The following is a 17,605-nucleotide window of genomic DNA, read 5'->3' as shown; positions in this document are numbered from 1 at the left end:
ATCGGTTTCAACATGCTTGGCTTTACAGATGCCCTGGTTCCATCCTGGGAAGCCAAGTCTCGCCAACCCTAACCCTAATTTGAGTCTCAACCCTAATTTCCTCTTTGGACTGAAACATACCGCCGTCCACAGAGTGTACCAAATGTCAGTATGGAAGACATCTTGATGTCCCCCTCAGGCTGATTCACCAAGTTAGGCTTCACCAAGAACCCGTTTCTTACCTAGGAAGCCCAGTTTCCCCAACCCTAACCCTAACTTGGGTTTTTACCCTACTTTATTTTGGGAATGAAACATCCCCTCGTCCACGCGGTGTACTAAAAGACAGGAGGCAACCCATCCTGCAGGCCCACTTATCCTATTTCTCCATGCTTGGCTTTTCCGAGGCCCTGGTTCACTCCAGGGAAGCCAAGTCTCCCCAACCCTAACCCTAACTTGAGTCTTAACCCTAATTTACTTGTGCAACTGTCACAAACCCCCATCCACAGGTTGTACTAAAAGACGGCAGGCATACCATTCCTTTGGCCCTCTCAGGCTGTTTCACCATGCTTGGCTTCAGCAACACCCTGTTTCCATTCTGGGAAACCAAGTCTCCTGACCCCTAACCCTAAGTTGGGTCCTAACCCTAATTTCCTCTTGGGACTGAAACATGTCCCTGTCCACAAGCTGTACTAATGGGCAGTATGTTATCCTCCAATGGCTCACTCAGTCTGTTTGACCAATCTAGGCTTTACCAAGATGCTGGTTCCTTCCTGGGAAGCCTAGTGTCCCCAACCCTAACCCTAAATTGAGTCTCAACCCTTACTTCCTGTTTAGACTGAAACATCACCCTGTCCTCACATTGTACTAAAAGACGGTCGGCACCCCTTTCTGATGACCTGCTCAGTTCGTTTCACCAAGCTAGTCTTCCCTAAGAACCTGGTTCCCTCCTCGGAAGCCAAGTCTCCCCAACCCTAACCCTAACTTGGGTTTTTACCCAAATTTTCTAGAGGAACTTTAACATCCCCCAGTCCACGCAGTGTACTAAAAGACAGGAGGGAACACATCCTGTTGGGCCACTCAATCTGTTTCAACATGCTTGGCTTTACAGTGGCCCTGGTTCCATCCTGGGAAGCCAAGTTTCGCCAACCCTAACCCTAATTTGAGTCTCAACCCTAATTTCCTCTTTGGACTGAAACATACCGCCGTCCACAGAGTGTACCAAATGTCAGTATGGAAGACATCTTGATGTCCCCCTCAGGCTGATTCACCCAGCTAGGCTTCACCAAGAACCCGTTTCTTACCTAGGAAGCCCAGTTACCCCAACCCTAACCCTAACTTGGGTTTTTACCCTACTTTATTTTGGGAATGAAACATCCCCTCGTCCACACGGTGTACAAAAAGACAGGAGGCAACCCATCCTGCAGGCCCACTTATCCTATTTCTACATGCTTGGCTTTTCCGAGGCCCTGGTTCACTGCAGGGAAGCCAAGTCTCCCGAACCCTAACCCTAACTTGAGTCTTAACCCTAATTTACTTGTGCAACTGTCACAAACCCCCATCCACAGGTTGTACTAAAAGACGGCAGGCATACCATTCCTTTGGCCCTCTCAGTCTGTTTCACCATGCTTGGCTTCAGCAACACCCTGTTTCCATTCTGGGAAACCAAGTCTCCTGACCCCTAACCCTAAGTTGGGTCCTAACCCTAATTTCCTCTTGGGACTGAAACATGTCCCTGTCCACAAGCTGTACTAATGGGCAGTATGTTATCCTCCAATGGCTCACTCAGTCTGTTTGACCAATCTAGGCTTTACCAAGATGCTGGTTCCTTCCTGGGAAGCCTAGTGTCCCCAACCCTAACCCTAAATTGAGTCTCAACCCTTATTTCCTGTTTAGACTGAAACATCACCCTGTCCTCACATTGTACTATAAGACGGTCGGCACCCCTTTCTGATGACCTGCTCAGTTCGTTTCACCAAGCTAGTCTTCCCTAAGAACCTGGTTCCCTCCTCGGAAGCCAAGTCTCCCCAACCCTAACCCTAACTTGGGTTTTTACCCAAATTTTCTAGAGGAACTTTAACATCCCCCAGTCCACGCAGTGTACTAAAAGACAGGAGGGAACACATCCTGTTGGGCCACTCAATCTGTTTCAACATGCTTGGCTTTACAGTGGCCCTGGTTCCATCCTGGGAAGCCAAGTTTCGCCAACCCTAACCCTAATTTGAGTCTCAACCCTAATTTCCTCTTTGGACTGAAACATACCGCCGTCCACAGAGTGTACCAAATGTCAGTATGGAAGACATCTTGATGTCCCCCTCAGGCTGATTCACCCAGCTAGGCTTCACCAAGAACCCGTTTCTTACCTAGGAAGCCCAGTTACCCCAACCCTAACCCTAACTTGGGGTTTTACCCTACTTTATTTTGGGAATGAAACATCCCCTCGTCCACACGGTGTACAAAAAGACAGGAGGCAACCCATCCTGCAGGCCCACTTATCCTATTTCTACATGCTTGGCTTTTCCGAGGCCCTGGTTCACTGCAGGGAAGCCAAGTCTCCCGAACCCTAACCCTAACTTGAGTCTTAACCCTAATTTACTTGTGCAGCTGTCACAAACCCCCATCCACAGGTAGTACTAAAAGACGGCAGGCATACCATTCCTTTGGCCCTCTCAGTCTGTTTCACCATGCTTGGCTTCAGCAACACCCTGTTTCCATTCTGGGAAGCCAAGTCTCCTGACCCCTAACCCTAAATTGGGTCTGAACCCTAATTTCCTCTTGGGACTGAAACTTGTCCCTGTCCACAAGATGTACTAACAGGCAGTTAGTTAACCACCAATGGCTCACTCAGTCTGTTTGACCAATCTAGGCTTTACCAAGATGCTGGTTCCTTCCTGGGAAGCCTAGTGTCCCCAATCCTAACCCTAATTTGACTCTCAACCCTAATTTCCTGTTTAGACTGAAACATCGCCCCGTCCTCACGTTGTACTTATAGAGGGTCGGCACCCCTTTCTGATGACCTGCTCAGTTAGTTTCACCAAGCTAGTCTTCCAAAAGAACCTGGCTCCCTCCTCGGAAGCCAAGTCTCCCCAACCCTAACCCTAACTTGGGTTTTTACCCAAATTTTCTAGAGGAACTTTAACATCCCCCAGTCCACGCAGTGTACTAAAAGACAGGAGGGAACACATCCTGTTGGGCCACTCAATCGGTTTCAACATGCTTGGCTTTACAGATGCCCTGGTTCCATCCTGGGAAGCCAAGTCTCGCCAACCCTAACCCTAATTTGAGTATCAACCCTAATTTCCTCTTTGGACTGAAACATACCGCCGTCCACAGAGTGTACCAAATGTCAGTATGGAAGACATCTTGATGTCCCCCTCAGGCTGATTCACCAAGTTAGGCTTCACCAAGAACCCGTTCCTTACCTAGGAAGCCCAGTTTCCCCAACCCTAACCCTAACTTGGGTTTTTACCCTACTTTATTTTGGGAATGAAACATCCCCTCGTCCACGCGGTGTACTAAAAGACAGGAGGCAACCCATCCTGCAGGCCCACTTATCCTATTTCTCCATGCTTGGCTTTTCCGAGGCCCTGGTTCACTCCAGGGAAGCCAAGGCTCCCGAACCCTAACCCTAACTTGAGTCTTAACCCTAATTTACTTGTGCAACTGTCACAAACCCCCATCCACAGGTTGTACTAAAAGACGGCAGGCATACCATTCCTTTGGCCCTCTCAGTCTGTTTCACCATGCTTGGCTTCAGCAACACCCTGTTTCCATTCTGGGAAACCAAGTCTCCTGACCCCTAACCCTAAGTTGGGTCCTAACCCTAATTTCCTCTTGGGACTGAAACATGTCCCTGTCCACAAGCTGTACTAATGGGCAGTATGTTATCCTCCAATGGCTCACTCAGTCTGTTTGACCAATCTAGGCTTTACCAAGATGCTGGTTCCTTCCTGGGAAGCCTAGTGTCCCCAACCCTAACCCTAAATTGAGTCTCAACCCTTATTTCCTGTTTAGACTGAAACATCACCCTGTCCTCACATTGTACTAAAAGACGGTCGGCACCCCTTTCTGATGACCTGCTCAGTTCGTTTCACCAAGCTAGTCTTCCCTAAGAACCTGGTTCCCTCCTCGGAAGCCAAGTCTCCCCAACCCTAACCCTAACTTGGGTTTTTACCCAAATTTTCTAGAGGAACTTTAACATCCCCCAGTCCACGCAGTGTACTAAAAGACAGGAGGGAACACATCCTGTTGGGCCACTCAATCTGTTTCAACATGCTTGGCTTTACAGTGGCCCTGGTTCCATCCTGGGAAGCCAAGTTTCGCCAACCCTAACCCTAATTTGAGTCTCAACCCTAATTTCCTCTTTGGACTGAAACATACCGCCGTCCACAGAGTGTACCAAATGTCAGTATGGAAGACATCTTGATGTCCCCCTCAGGCTGATTCACCCAGCTAGGCTTCACCAAGAACCCGTTTCTTACCTAGGAAGCCCAGTTACCCCAACCCTAACCCTAACTTGGGTTTTTACCCTACTTTATTTTGGGAATGAAACATCCCCTCGTCCACGCGGTGTACTAAAAGACAGGAGGCAACCCATCCTGCAGGCCCACTTATCCTATTTCTCCATGCTTGGCTTTTCCGAGGCCCTGGTTCACTCCAGGGAAGCCAAGGCTCCCGAACCCTAACCCTAACTTGAGTCTTAACCCTAATTTACTTGTGCAACTGTCACAAACCCCCATCCACAGGTTGTACTAAAAGACGGCAGGGATACCATTCCTTTGGCCCTCTCAGTCTGTTTCACCATGCTTGGCTTCAGCAACACCCTGTTTCCATTCTGGGAAACCAAGTCTCCTGACCCCTAACCCTAAGTTGGGTCCTAACCCTAATTTCCTCTTGGGACTGAAACATGTCCCTGTCCACAAGCTGTACTAATGGGCAGTATGTTATCCTCCAATGGCTCACTCAGTCTGTTTGACCAATCTAGGCTTTACCAAGATGCTGGTTCCTTCCTGGGAAGCCTAGTGTCCCCAACCCTAACCCTAAATTGAGTCTCAACCCTTATTTCCTGTTTAGACTGAAACATCACCCTGTCCTCACATTGTACTAAAAGACGGTTGGCACCCCTTTCTGATGACCTGCTCAGTTCGTTTCACCAAGCTAGTCTTCCCTAAGAACCTGGTTCCCTCCTCGGAAGCCAAGTCTCCCCAACCCTAACCCTAACTTGGGTTTTTACCCAAATTTTCTAGAGGAACTTTAACATCCCCCAGTCCACGCAGTGTACTAAAAGACAGGAGGGAACACATCCTGTTGGGCCACTCAATCTGTTTCAACATGCTTGGCTTTACAGTGGCCCTGGTTCCATCCTGGGAAGCCAAGTTTCGCCAACCCTAACCCCAATTTGAGTCTCAACCCTAATTTCCTCTTTGGACTGAAACATACCGCCGTCCACAGAGTGTACCAAATGTCAGTATGGAAGACATCTTGATGTCCCCCTCAGGCTGATTCACCCAGCTAGGCTTCACCAAGAACCCGTTTCTTACCTAGGAAGCCCAGTTACCCCAACCCTAACCCTAACTTGGGTTTTTACCCTACTTTATTTTGGGAATGAAACATCCCCTCGTCCACACGGTGTACAAAAAGACAGGAGGCAACCCATCCTGCAGGCCCACTTATCCTATTTCTACATGCTTGGCTTTTCCGAGGCCCTGGTTCACTGCAGGGAAGCCAAGTCTCCCGAACCCTAACCCTAACTTGAGTCTTAACCCTAATTTACTTGTGCAACTGTCACAAACCCCCATCCACAGGTTGTACTAAAAGACGGCAGGCATACCATTCCTTTGGCCCTCTCAGTCTGTTTCACCATGCTTGGCTTCAGCAACACCCTGTTTCCATTCTGGGAAACCAAGTCTCCTGACCCCTAACCCTAAGTTGGGTCCTAACCCTAATTTCCTCTTGGGACTGAAACATGTCCCTGTCCACAAGCTGTACTAATGGGCAGTATGTTATCCTCCAATGGCTCACTCAGTCTGTTTGACCAATCTAGGCTTTACCAAGATGCTGGTTCCTTCCTGGGAAGCCTAGTGTCCCCAACCCTAACCCTAAATTGAGTCTCAACCCTTATTTCCTGTTTAGACTGAAACATCACCCTGTCCTCACATTGTACTATAAGACGGTCGGCACCCCTTTCTGATGACCTGCTCAGTTCGTTTCACCAAGCTAGTCTTCCCTAAGAACCTGGTTCCCTCCTCGGAAGCCAAGTCTCCCCAACCCTAACCCTAACTTGGGTTTTTACCCAAATTTTCTAGAGGAACTTTAACATCCCCCAGTCCACGCAGTGTACTAAAAGACAGGAGGGAACACATCCTGTTGGGCCACTCAATCTGTTTCAACATGCTTGGCTTTACAGTGGCCCTGGTTCCATCCTGGGAAGCCAAGTTTCGCCAACCCTAACCCTAATTTGAGTCTCAACCCTAATTTCCTCTTTGGACTGAAACATACCGCCGTCCACAGAGTGTACCAAATGTCAGTATGGAAGACATCTTGATGTCCCCCTCAGGCTGATTCACCCAGCTAGGCTTCACCAAGAACCCGTTTCTTACCTAGGAAGCCCAGTTACCCCAACCCTAACCCTAACTTGGGTTTTTACCCTACTTTATTTTGGGAATGAAACATCCCCTCGTCCACACGGTGTACAAAAAGACAGGAGGCAACCCATCCTGCAGGCCCACTTATCCTATTTCTACATGCTTGGCTTTTCCGAGGCCCTGGTTCACTGCAGGGAAGCCAAGTCTCCCGAACCCTAACCCTAACTTGAGTCTTAACCCTAATTTACTTGTGCAGCTGTCACAAACCCCCATCCACAGGTAGTACTAAAAGACGGCAGGCATACCATTCCTTTGGCCCTCTCAGTCTGTTTCACCATGCTTGGCTTCAGCAACACCCTGTTTCCATTCTGGGAAGCCAAGTCTCCTGACCCCTAACCCTAAGTTGGGTCTTAACCCTAATTTCCTCTTGGGACTGAAACTTGTCCCTGTCCACAAGCTGTACTAATGGGCAGTATGTTATCCTCCAATGGCTCACTCAGTCTGTTTGACCAATCTAGGCTTTACCAAGATGCTGGTTCCTTCCTGGGAAGCCTAGTGTCCCCAACCCTAACCCTAATTTGAGTCTCAAGCCTAATTTCCTGTTTAGACTGAAACATCGCCCCGTCCTCACGTTCTACTTATAAAGGGTCGGCACCCCTTTCTGATGACCTGCTCAGATAGTTTCACCAAGCTAGTCTTCCCTAAGAACCTGGTTCCCTCCTCGGAAGCCAAGTCTCCCCAACCCTAACCCTAACTTGGGTTTTTACCCAAAATTACTAGAGCAACTTTAACATCCCCCAGTCCACGCAGTGTACTAAAAGGCCCGAGGGAACACATCCTGTTGGGCCACTCAATCTGTTTCAACATGCTTGGCTTTACAGACGCCCTGGTTCCATCCTGGGAAGCCAAGTCTCGCCAAACCTAACCCTAATTTGATTCTCAACCCTAATTTCCTCTTTGGACTGAAACATACCGCTGTCCACAGAGTGTACCAAATGTCAGTATGGAAGACATCTTGATGTCCCCCTCAGGCTGATTCACCAAGCTAGGCTTCACCAAGAACCCGTTTCTTACTTAGGAAGCCCAGTTTCCCCAACCCTAACCCTAACTTGGGTTTTTACCCTACTTTATTTTGGGAATGAAACATCCCCTCGTCCACGCGGTGTACTAAAAGACAGGAGGCAACCCATCCTGCAGGCCCACTTATCCTATTTCTACATGCTTGGCTTTTCCGAGGCCCTGGTTCACTCCAGGGAAGCCAAGTCTCCCAAACCCTAACCCTAACTTGAGTCTTAACCCTAATTTGCTTGTGCAACTGTCACAAACCCCCATCCACAGGTAGTACTAAAAGACGGCAGGCATACCATTCCTTTGGCCCACTCAGTCTGTTTCACCATGCTTGGCTTCAGCAACACCCTGTTTCCATTCTGGGAAGCCAAGTCTCCTGACCCCTAACCCTAAATTGGGTCTGAACCCTAATTTCCTCTTGGGACTGAAACTTGTCCCTGTCCACAAGATGTACTAACAGGCAGTTAGTTAACCACCAATGGCTCACTCAGTCTGTTTGACCAATCTAGGCTTTACCAAGACGCTGGTTCCTTCCTGGGAAGCCTAGTGTCCCCAATCCTAACCCCAATTTGAGTCTCAACCCTAATTTCCTGTTTTGACTGAAACATTGCCCCGTCCTCACGTTGTACTTATAGAGGGTCGGCACCCCTTTCTGATGACCTGCTCAGTTCGTTTCACCAAGCTAGTCTTCCCTAAGAACCTGGTTCCCTCCTCGGAAGCCAAGTCTCCCCAACCCTAACCCTAACTTGGGTTTTTACCCAAATTTTCTAGAGGAACTTTAACATCCCCCAGTCCACGCAGTGTACTAAAAGACAGGAGGGAACACATCCTGTTGGGCCACTCAATCGGTTTCAACATGCTTGGCTTTACAGATGCCCTGGTTCCATCCTGGGAAGCCAAGTCTCGCCAACCCTAACCCTAATTTGAGTATCAACCCTAATTTCCTCTTTGGACTGAAACATACCGCCGTCCACAGAGTGTACCAAATGTCAGTATGGAAGACATCTTGATGTCCCCCTCAGGCTGATTCACCAAGTTAGGCTTCACCAAGAACCCGTTTCTTACCTAGGAAGCCCAGTTTCCCCAACCCTAACCCTAACTTGGGTTTTTACCCTACTTTATTTTGGGAATGAAACATCCCCTCGTCCACGCGGTGTACTAAAAGACAGGAGGCAACCCATCCTGCAGGCCCACTTATCCTATTTCTCCATGCTTGGCTTTTCCGAGGCCCTGGTTCACTCCAGGGAAGCCAAGGCTCCCGAACCCTAACCCTAACTTGAGTCTTAACCCTAATTTACTTGTGCAACTGTCACAAACCCCCATCCACAGGTTGTACTAAAAGACGGCAGGCATACCATTCCTTTGGCCCTCTCAGTCTGTTTCACCATGCTTGGCTTCAGCAACACCCTGTTTCCATTCTGGGAAGCCAAGTCTCCTGACCCCTAACCCTAAGTTGGGTCTGAACCCTAATTTCCTCTTGGGACTGAAACTTGTCCCTGTCCACAAGATGTACTAACAGGCAGTTAGTTAACCACCAATGGCTCACTCAGTCTGTTTGACCAATCTAGGCTTTACCAAGATGCTGGTTCCTTCCTGGGAAGCCTAGTGTCCCCAACTCTAACCCTAATTTGAGTCTCAACCCTTATTTCCTCTTTGGACTGAAACATACCGCCGTCCACAGAGTGTACCAAATGTCAGTATGGAAGACATCTTGATGTCCCCCTCAGGCTGATTCACCAAGCTAGGCTTCACCAAGAACCCGTTTCTTACCTAGGAAGCCCAGTTTCCCCAACCCTAACCCTAACTTGGGTTTTTACCCTACTTTATTTTGGGAATGAAACATCCCCTCGTCCACGCGGTGTACAAAAAGACAGGAGGCAACCCATCCTGCAGGCCCACTTATCCTATTTCTACATGCTTGGCTTTTCCGAGGCCCTGGTTCACTCCAGGGAAGCCAAGTCTCCCAAACCCTAACCCTAACTTGAGTCTTAACCCTAATTTACTTGTGCAACTGTCACAAACCCCCATCCACAGGTTGTACTAAAAGACGGCAGGCATACCATTCCTTTGGCCCTCTCAGTCTGTTTCACCATGCTTGGCTTCAGCAACACCCTGTTTCCATTCTGGGAAGCCAAGTCTCCTGACCCCTAACCCTAAGTTGGGTCTGAACCCTAATTTCCTCTTGGGACTGAAACTTGTCCCTGTCCACAAGATGTACTAACAGGCAGTTAGTTAACCACCAATGGCTCACTCAGTCTGTTTGACCAATCTAGGCTTTACCAAGATGCTGGTTCCTTCCTGGGAAGCCTAGTGTCCCCAACCCTAACCCTAATTTGAGTCTCAACCCTAATTTCCTGTTTAGACTGAAACATCGCCCCGTCCTCACGTTGTACTTATAGAGGGTCGGCACCCCTTTCTGATGACCTGCTCAGTTCGTTTCACCAAGCTAGTCTTCCCTAAGAACCTGGTTCCCTCCTCGGAAGCCAAGTCTCCCCAACCCTAACCCTAACTTGGGTTTTTACCCAAATTTTCTAGAGGAACTTTAACATCCCCCAGTCCACGCAGTGTACTAAAAGACAGGAGGGAACACATCCTGTTGGGCCACTCAATCGGTTTCAACATGCTTGGCTTTACAGATGCCCTGGTTCCATCCTGGGAAGCCAAGTCTCGCCAACCCTAACCCTAATTTGAGTCTCAACCCTAATTTCCTCTTTGGACTGAAACATACCGCCGTCCACAGAGTGTACCAAATGTCAGTATGGAAGACATCTTGATGTCCCCCTCAGGCTGATTCACCAAGTTAGGCTTCACCAAGAACCCGTTTCTTACCTAGGAAGCCCAGTTTCCCCAACCCTAACCCTAACTTGGGTTTTTACCCTACTTTATTTTGGGAATGAAACATCCCCTCGTCCACGCGGTGTACTAAAAGACAGGAGGCAACCCATCCTGCAGGCCCACTTATCCTATTTCTCCATGCTTGGCTTTTCCGAGGCCCTGGTTCACTCCAGGGAAGCCAAGTCTCCCGAACCCTAACCCTAACTTGAGTCTTAACCCTAATTTACTTGTGCAACTGTCACAAACCCCCATCCACAGGTTGTACTAAAAGACGGCAGGCATACCATTCCTTTGGCCCTCTCAGTCTGTTTCACCATGCTTGGCTTCAGCAACACCCTGTTTCCATTCTGGGAAACCAAGTCTCCTGACCCCTAACCCTAAGTTGGGTCCTAACCCTAATTTCCTCTTGGGACTGAAACATGTCCCTGTCCACAAGCTGTACTAATGGGCAGTATGTTATCCTCCAATGGCTCACTCAGTCTGTTTGACCAATCTAGGCTTTACCAAGATGCTGGTTCCTTCCTGGGAAGCCTAGTGTCCCCAACCCTAACCCTAAATTGAGTCTCAACCCTTATTTCCTGTTTAGACTGAAACATCACCCTGTCCTCACATTGTACTAAAAGACGGTCGGCACCCCTTTCTGATGACCTGCTCAGTTCGTTTCACCAAGCTAGTCTTCCCTAAGAACCTGGTTCCCTCCTCGGAAGCCAAGTCTCCCCAACCCTAACCCTAACTTGGGTTTTTACCCAAATTTTCTAGAGGAACTTTAACATCCCCCAGTCCATGCAGTGTACTAAAAGACAGGAGGGAACACATCCTGTTGGGCCACTCAATCTGTTTCAACATGCTTGGCTTTACAGTGGCCCTGGTTCCATCCTGGGAAGCCAAGTTTCGCCAACCCTAACCCTAATTTGAGTCTCAACCCTAATTTCCTCTTTGGACTGAAACATACCGCCGTCCACAGAGTGTACCAAATGTCAGTATGGAAGACATCTTGATGTCCCCCTCAGGCTGATTCACCCAGCTAGGCTTCACCAAGAACCCGTTTCTTACCTAGGAAGCCCAGTTACCCCAACCCTAACCCTAACTTGGGTTTTTACCCTACTTTATTTTGGGAATGAAACATCCCCTCGTCCACACGGTGTACAAAAAGACAGGAGGCAACCCATCCTGCAGGCCCACTTATCCTATTTCTACATGCTTGGCTTTTCCGAGGCCCTGGTTCACTGCAGGGAAGCCAAGTCTCCCGAACCCTAACCCTAACTTGAGTCTTAACCCTAATTTACTTGTGCAACTGTCACAAACCCCCATCCACAGGTAGTACTAAAAGACGGCAGGCATACCATTCCTTTGGCCCTCTCAGTCTGTTTCACCATGCTTGGCTTCAGCAACACCCTGTTTCCATTCTGGGAAGCCAAGTCTCCTGACCCCTAACCCTAAGTTGGGTCTTAACCCTAATTTCCTCTTGGGACTGAAACTTGTCCCTGTCCACAAGCTGTACTAATGGGCAGTATGTTATCCTCCAATGGCTCACTCAGTCTGTTTGACCAATCTAGGCTTTACCAAGATGCTGGTTCCTTCCTGGGAAGCCTAGTGTCCCCAACCCTAACCCTAATTTGAGTCTCAAGCCTAATTTCCTGTTTAGACTGAAACATTGCCCCGTCCTCACGTTGTACTTATAGAGGGTCGGCACCCCTTTCTGATGACCTGCTCAGTTCGTTTCACCAAGCTAGTCTTCCCTAAGAACCTGGTTCCCTCCTCGGAAGCCAAGTCTCCCCAACCCTAACCCTAACTTGGGTTTTTACCCAAATTTTCTAGAGGAACTTTAACATCCCCCAGTCCACGCAGTGTACTAAAAGACAGGAGGGAACACATCCTGTTGGGCCACTCAATCGGTTTCAACATGCTTGGCTTTACAGATGCCCTGGTTCCATCCTGGGAAGCCAAGTCTCGCCAACCCTAACCCTAATTTGAGTCTCAACCCTAATTTCCTCTTTGGACTGAAACATACCGCCGTCCACAGAGTGTACCAAATGTCAGTATGGAAGACATCTTGATGTCCCCCTCAGGCTGATTCACCAAGTTAGGCTTCACCAAGAACCCGTTTCTTACCTAGGAAGCCCAGTTTCCCCAACCCTAACCCTAACTTGGGTTTTTACCCTACTTTATTTTGGGAATGAAACATCCCCTCGTCCACGCGGTGTACTAAAAGACAGGAGGCAACCCATCCTGCAGGCCCACTTATCCTATTTCTACATGCTTGGCTTTTCCGAGGCCCTGGTTCACTCCAGGGAAGCCAAGTCTCCCGAACCCTAACCCTAACTTGAGTCTTAACCCTAATTTACTTGTGCAACTGTCACAAACCCCCATCCACAGGTTGTACTAAAAGACGGCAGGCATACCATTCCTTTGGCCCTCTCAGTCTGTTTCACCATGCTTGGCTTCAGCAACACCCTGTTTCCATTCTGGGAAGCCAAGTCTCCTGACCCCTAACCCTAAGTTGGGTCTGAACCCTAATTTCCTCTTGGGACTGAAACATGTCCCTGTCCACAAGCTGTACTAATGGGCAGTATGTTATCCTCCAATGGCTCACTCAGTCTGTTTGACCAATCTAGGCTTTACCAAGATGCTGGTTCCTTCCTGGGAAGCCTAGTGTCCCCAACCCTAACCCTAAATTGAGTCTCAACCCTTATTTCCTGTTTAGACTGAAACATCACCCTGTCCTCACATTGTACTAAAAGACGGTCGGCACCCCTTTCTGATGACCTGCTCAGTTCGTTTCACCAAGCTAGTCTTCCCTAAGAACCTGGTTCCCTCCTCGGAAGCCAAGTCTCCCCAACCCTAACCCTAACTTGGGTTTTTACCCAAATTTTCTAGAGGAACTTTAACATCCCCCAGTCCACGCAGTGTACTAAAAGACAGGAGGGAACACATCCTGTTGGGCCACTCAATCTGTTTCAACATGCTTGGCTTTACAGTGGCCCTGGTTCCATCCTGGGAAGCCAAGTTTCGCCAACCCTAACCCTAATTTGAGTCTCAACCCTAATTTCCTCTTTGGACTGAAACATACCGCCGTCCACAGAGTGTACCAAATGTCAGTATGGAAGACATCTTGATGTCCCCCTCAGGCTGATTCACCCAGCTAGGCTTCACCAAGAACCCGTTTCTTACCTAGGAAGCCCAGTTACCCCAACCCTAACCCTAACTTGGGTTTTTACCCTACTTTATTTTGGGAATGAAACATCCCCTCGTCCACACGGTGTACAAAAAGACAGGAGGCAACCCATCCTGCAGGCCCACTTATCCTATTTCTCCATGCTTGGCTTTTCCGAGGCCCTGGTTCACTGCAGGGAAGCCAAGTCTCCCGAACCCTAACCCTAACTTGAGTCTTAACCCTAATTTACTTGTGCAACTGTCACAAACCCCCATCCACAGGTTGTACTAAAAGATGGCAGGCATACCATTCCTTTGGCCCTCTCAGTCTGTTTCACCATGCTTGGCTTCAGCAACACCCTGTTTCCATTCTGGGAAACCAAGTCTCCTGACCCCTAACCCTAAGTTGGGTCCTAACCCTAATTTCCTCTTGGGACTGAAACATGTCCCTGTCCACAAGCTGTACTAATGGGCAGTATGTTATCCTCCAATGGCTCACTCAGTCTGTTTGACCAATCTAGGCTTTACCAAGATGCTGGTTCCTTCCTGGGAAGCCTAGTGTCCCCAACCCTAACCCTAAATTGAGTCTCAACCCTTATTTCCTGTTTAGACTGAAACATCACCCTGTCCTCACATTGTACTATAAGACGGTCGGCACCCCTTTCTGATGACCTGCTCAGTTCGTTTCACCAAGCTAGTCTTCCCTAAGAACCTGGTTCCCTCCTCGGAAGCCAAGTCTCCCCAACCCTAACCCTAACTTGGTTTTTTACCCAAATTTTCTAGAGGAACTTTAACATCCCCCAGTCCACGCAGTGTACTAAAAGACAGGAGGGAACACATCCTGTTGGGCCACTCAATCTGTTTCAACATGCTTGGCTTTACAGTGGCCCTGGTTCCATCCTGGGAAGCCAAGTTTCGCCAACCCTAACCCTAATTTGAGTCTCAACCCTAATTTCCTCTTTGGACTGAAACATACCGCCGTCCACAGAGTGTACCAAATGTCAGTATGGAAGACATCTTGATGTCCCCCTCAGGCTGATTCACCCAGCTAGGCTTCACCAAGAACCCGTTTCTTACCTAGGAAGCCCAGTTACCCCAACCCTAACCCTAACTTGGGTTTTTACCCTACTTTATTTTGGGAATGAAACATCCCCTCGTCCACACGGTGTACAAAAAGACAGGAGGCAACCCATCCTGCAGGCCCACTTATCCTATTTCTACATGCTTGGCTTTTCCGAGGCCCTGGTTCACTGCAGGGAAGCCAAGTCTCCCGAACCCTAACCCTAACTTGAGTCTTAACCCTAATTTACTTGTGCAGCTGTCACAAACCCCCATCCACAGGTAGTACTAAAAGACGGCAGGCATACCATTCCTTTGGCCCTCTCAGTCTGTTTCACCATGCTTGGCTTCAGCAACACCCTGTTTCCATTCTGGGAAGCCAAGTCTCCTGACCCCTAACCCTAAGTTGGGTCTTAACCCTAATTTCCTCTTGGGACTGAAACTTGTCCCTGTCCACAAGCTGTACTAATGGGCAGTATGTTATCCTCCAATGGCTCACTCAGTCTGTTTGACCAATCTAGGCTTTACCAAGATGCTGGTTCCTTCCTGGGAAGCCTAGTGTCCCCAACCCTAACCCTAATTTGAGTCTCAAGCCTAATTTCCTGTTTAGACTGAAACATTGCCCCGTCCTCACGTTGTACTTATAGAGGGTCGGCACCCCTTTCTGATGACCTGCTCAGTTCGTTTCACCAAGCTAGTCTTCCAAAAGAACCTGGTTCCCTCCTCGGAAGCCAAGTCTCCCCAACCCTAACCCTAACTTGGGTTTTTACCCAAATTTTCTAGAGGAACTTTAACATCCCCCAGTCCACGCAGTGTACTAAAAGACAGGAGGGAACACATCCTGTTGGGCCACTCAATCGGTTTCAACATGCTTGGCTTTACAGATGCCCTGGTTCCATCCTGGGAAGCCAAGTCTCGCCAACCCTAACCCTAATTTGAGTATCAACCCTAATTTCCTCTTTGGACTGAAACATACCGCCGTCCACAGAGTGTACCAAATGTCAGTATGGAAGACATCTTGATGTCCCCCTCAGGCTGATTCACCAAGTTAGGCTTCACCAAGAACCCATTCCTTACCTAGGAAGCCCAGTTTCCCCAACCCTAACCCTAACTTGGGTTTTTACCCTACTTTATTTTGGGAATGAAACATCCCCTCGTCCACGCGGTGTACTAAAAGACAGGAGGCAACCCATCCTGCAGGCCCACTTATCCTATTTCTCCATGCTTGGCTTTTCCGAGGCCCTGGTTCACTCCAGGGAAGCCAAGGCTCCCGAACCCTAACCCTAACTTGAGTCTTAACCCTAATTTACTTGTGCAACTGTCACAAACCCCCATCCACAGGTTGTACTAAAAGACGGCAGGCATACCATTCCTTTGGCCCTCTCAGTCTGTTTCACCATGCTTGGCTTCAGCAACACCCTGTTTCCATTCTGGGAAACCAAGTCTCCTGACCCCTAACCCTAAGTTGGGTCCTAACCCTAATTTCCTCTTGGGACTGAAACATGTCCCTGTCCACAAGCTGTACTAATGGGCAGTATGTTATCCTCCAATGGCTCACTCAGTCTGTTTGACCAATCTAGGCTTTACCAAGATGCTGGTTCCTTCCTGGGAAGCCTAGTGTCCCCAACCCTAACCCTAAATTGAGTCTCAACCCTTATTTCCTGTTTAGACTGAAACATCACCCTGTCCTCACATTGTACTAAAAGACGGTCGGCACCCCTTTCTGATGACCTGCTCAGTTCGTTTCACCAAGCTAGTCTTCCCTAAGAACCTGGTTCCCTCCTCGGAAGCCAAGTCTCCCCAACCCTAACCCTAACTTGGGTTTTTACCCAAATTTTCTAGAGGAACTTTCACATCCCCCAGTCCACGCAGTGTACTAAAAGACAGGAGGGAACACATCCTGTTGGGCCACTCAATCTGTTTCAACATGCTTGGCTTTACAGTGGCCCTGGTTCCATCCTGGGAAGCCAAGTTTCGCCAACCCTAACCCTAATTTGAGTCTCAACCCTAATTTCCTCTTTGGACTGAAACATACCGCCGTCCACAGAGTGTACCAAATGTCAGTATGGAAGACATCTTGATGTCCCCCTCAGGCTGATTCACCCAGCTAGGCTTCACCAAGAACCCGTTTCTTACCTAGGAAGCCCAGTTACCCCAACCCTAACCCTAACTTGGGTTTTTACCCTACTTTATTTTGGGAATGAAACATCCCCTCGTCCACGCGGTGTACTAAAAGACAGGAGGCAACCCATCCTGCAGGCCCACTTATCCTATTTCTCCATGCTTGGCTTTTCCGAGGCCCTGGTTCACTCCAGGGAAGCCAAGGCTCCCGAACCCTAACCCTAACTTGAGTCTTAACCCTAATTTACTTGTGCAACTGTCACAAACCCCCATCCACAGGTTGTACTAAAAGACGGCAGGCATACCATTCCTTTGGCCCTCTCAGTCTGTTTCACCATGCTTGGCTTCAGCAACACCCTGTTTCCATTCTGGGAAACCAAGTCTCCTGACCCCTAACCCTAAGTTGGGTCCTAACCCTAATTTCCTCTTGGGACTGAAACATGTCCCTGTCCACAAGCTGTACTAATGGGCAGTATGTTATCCTCCAATGGCTCACTCAGTCTGTTTGACCAATCTAGGCTTTACCAAGATGCTGGTTCCTTCCTGGGAAGCCTAGTGTCCCCAACCCTAACCCTAAATTGAGTCTCAACCCTTATTTCCTGTTTAGACTGAAACATCACCCTGTCCTCACATTGTACTAAAAGACGGTCGGCACCCCTTTCTGATGACCTGCTCAGTTCGTTTCACCAAGCTAGTCTTCCCTAAGAACCTGGTTCCCTCCTCGGAAGCCAAGTCTCCCCAACCCTAACCCTAACTTGGGTTTTTACCCAAATTTTCTAGAGGAACTTTAACATCCCCCAGTCCACGCA

This window comes from Heloderma suspectum, chromosome 1 (genome assembly GCF_057233095.1).
Source record: "Heloderma suspectum isolate Gila_16-S chromosome 1, 16-S_ref, whole genome shotgun sequence".
In the NCBI taxonomy this organism is placed as follows: domain Eukaryota; kingdom Metazoa; phylum Chordata; class Lepidosauria; order Squamata; family Helodermatidae; genus Heloderma; species Heloderma suspectum.
This window is presented reverse-complemented; position numbering follows the sequence as displayed.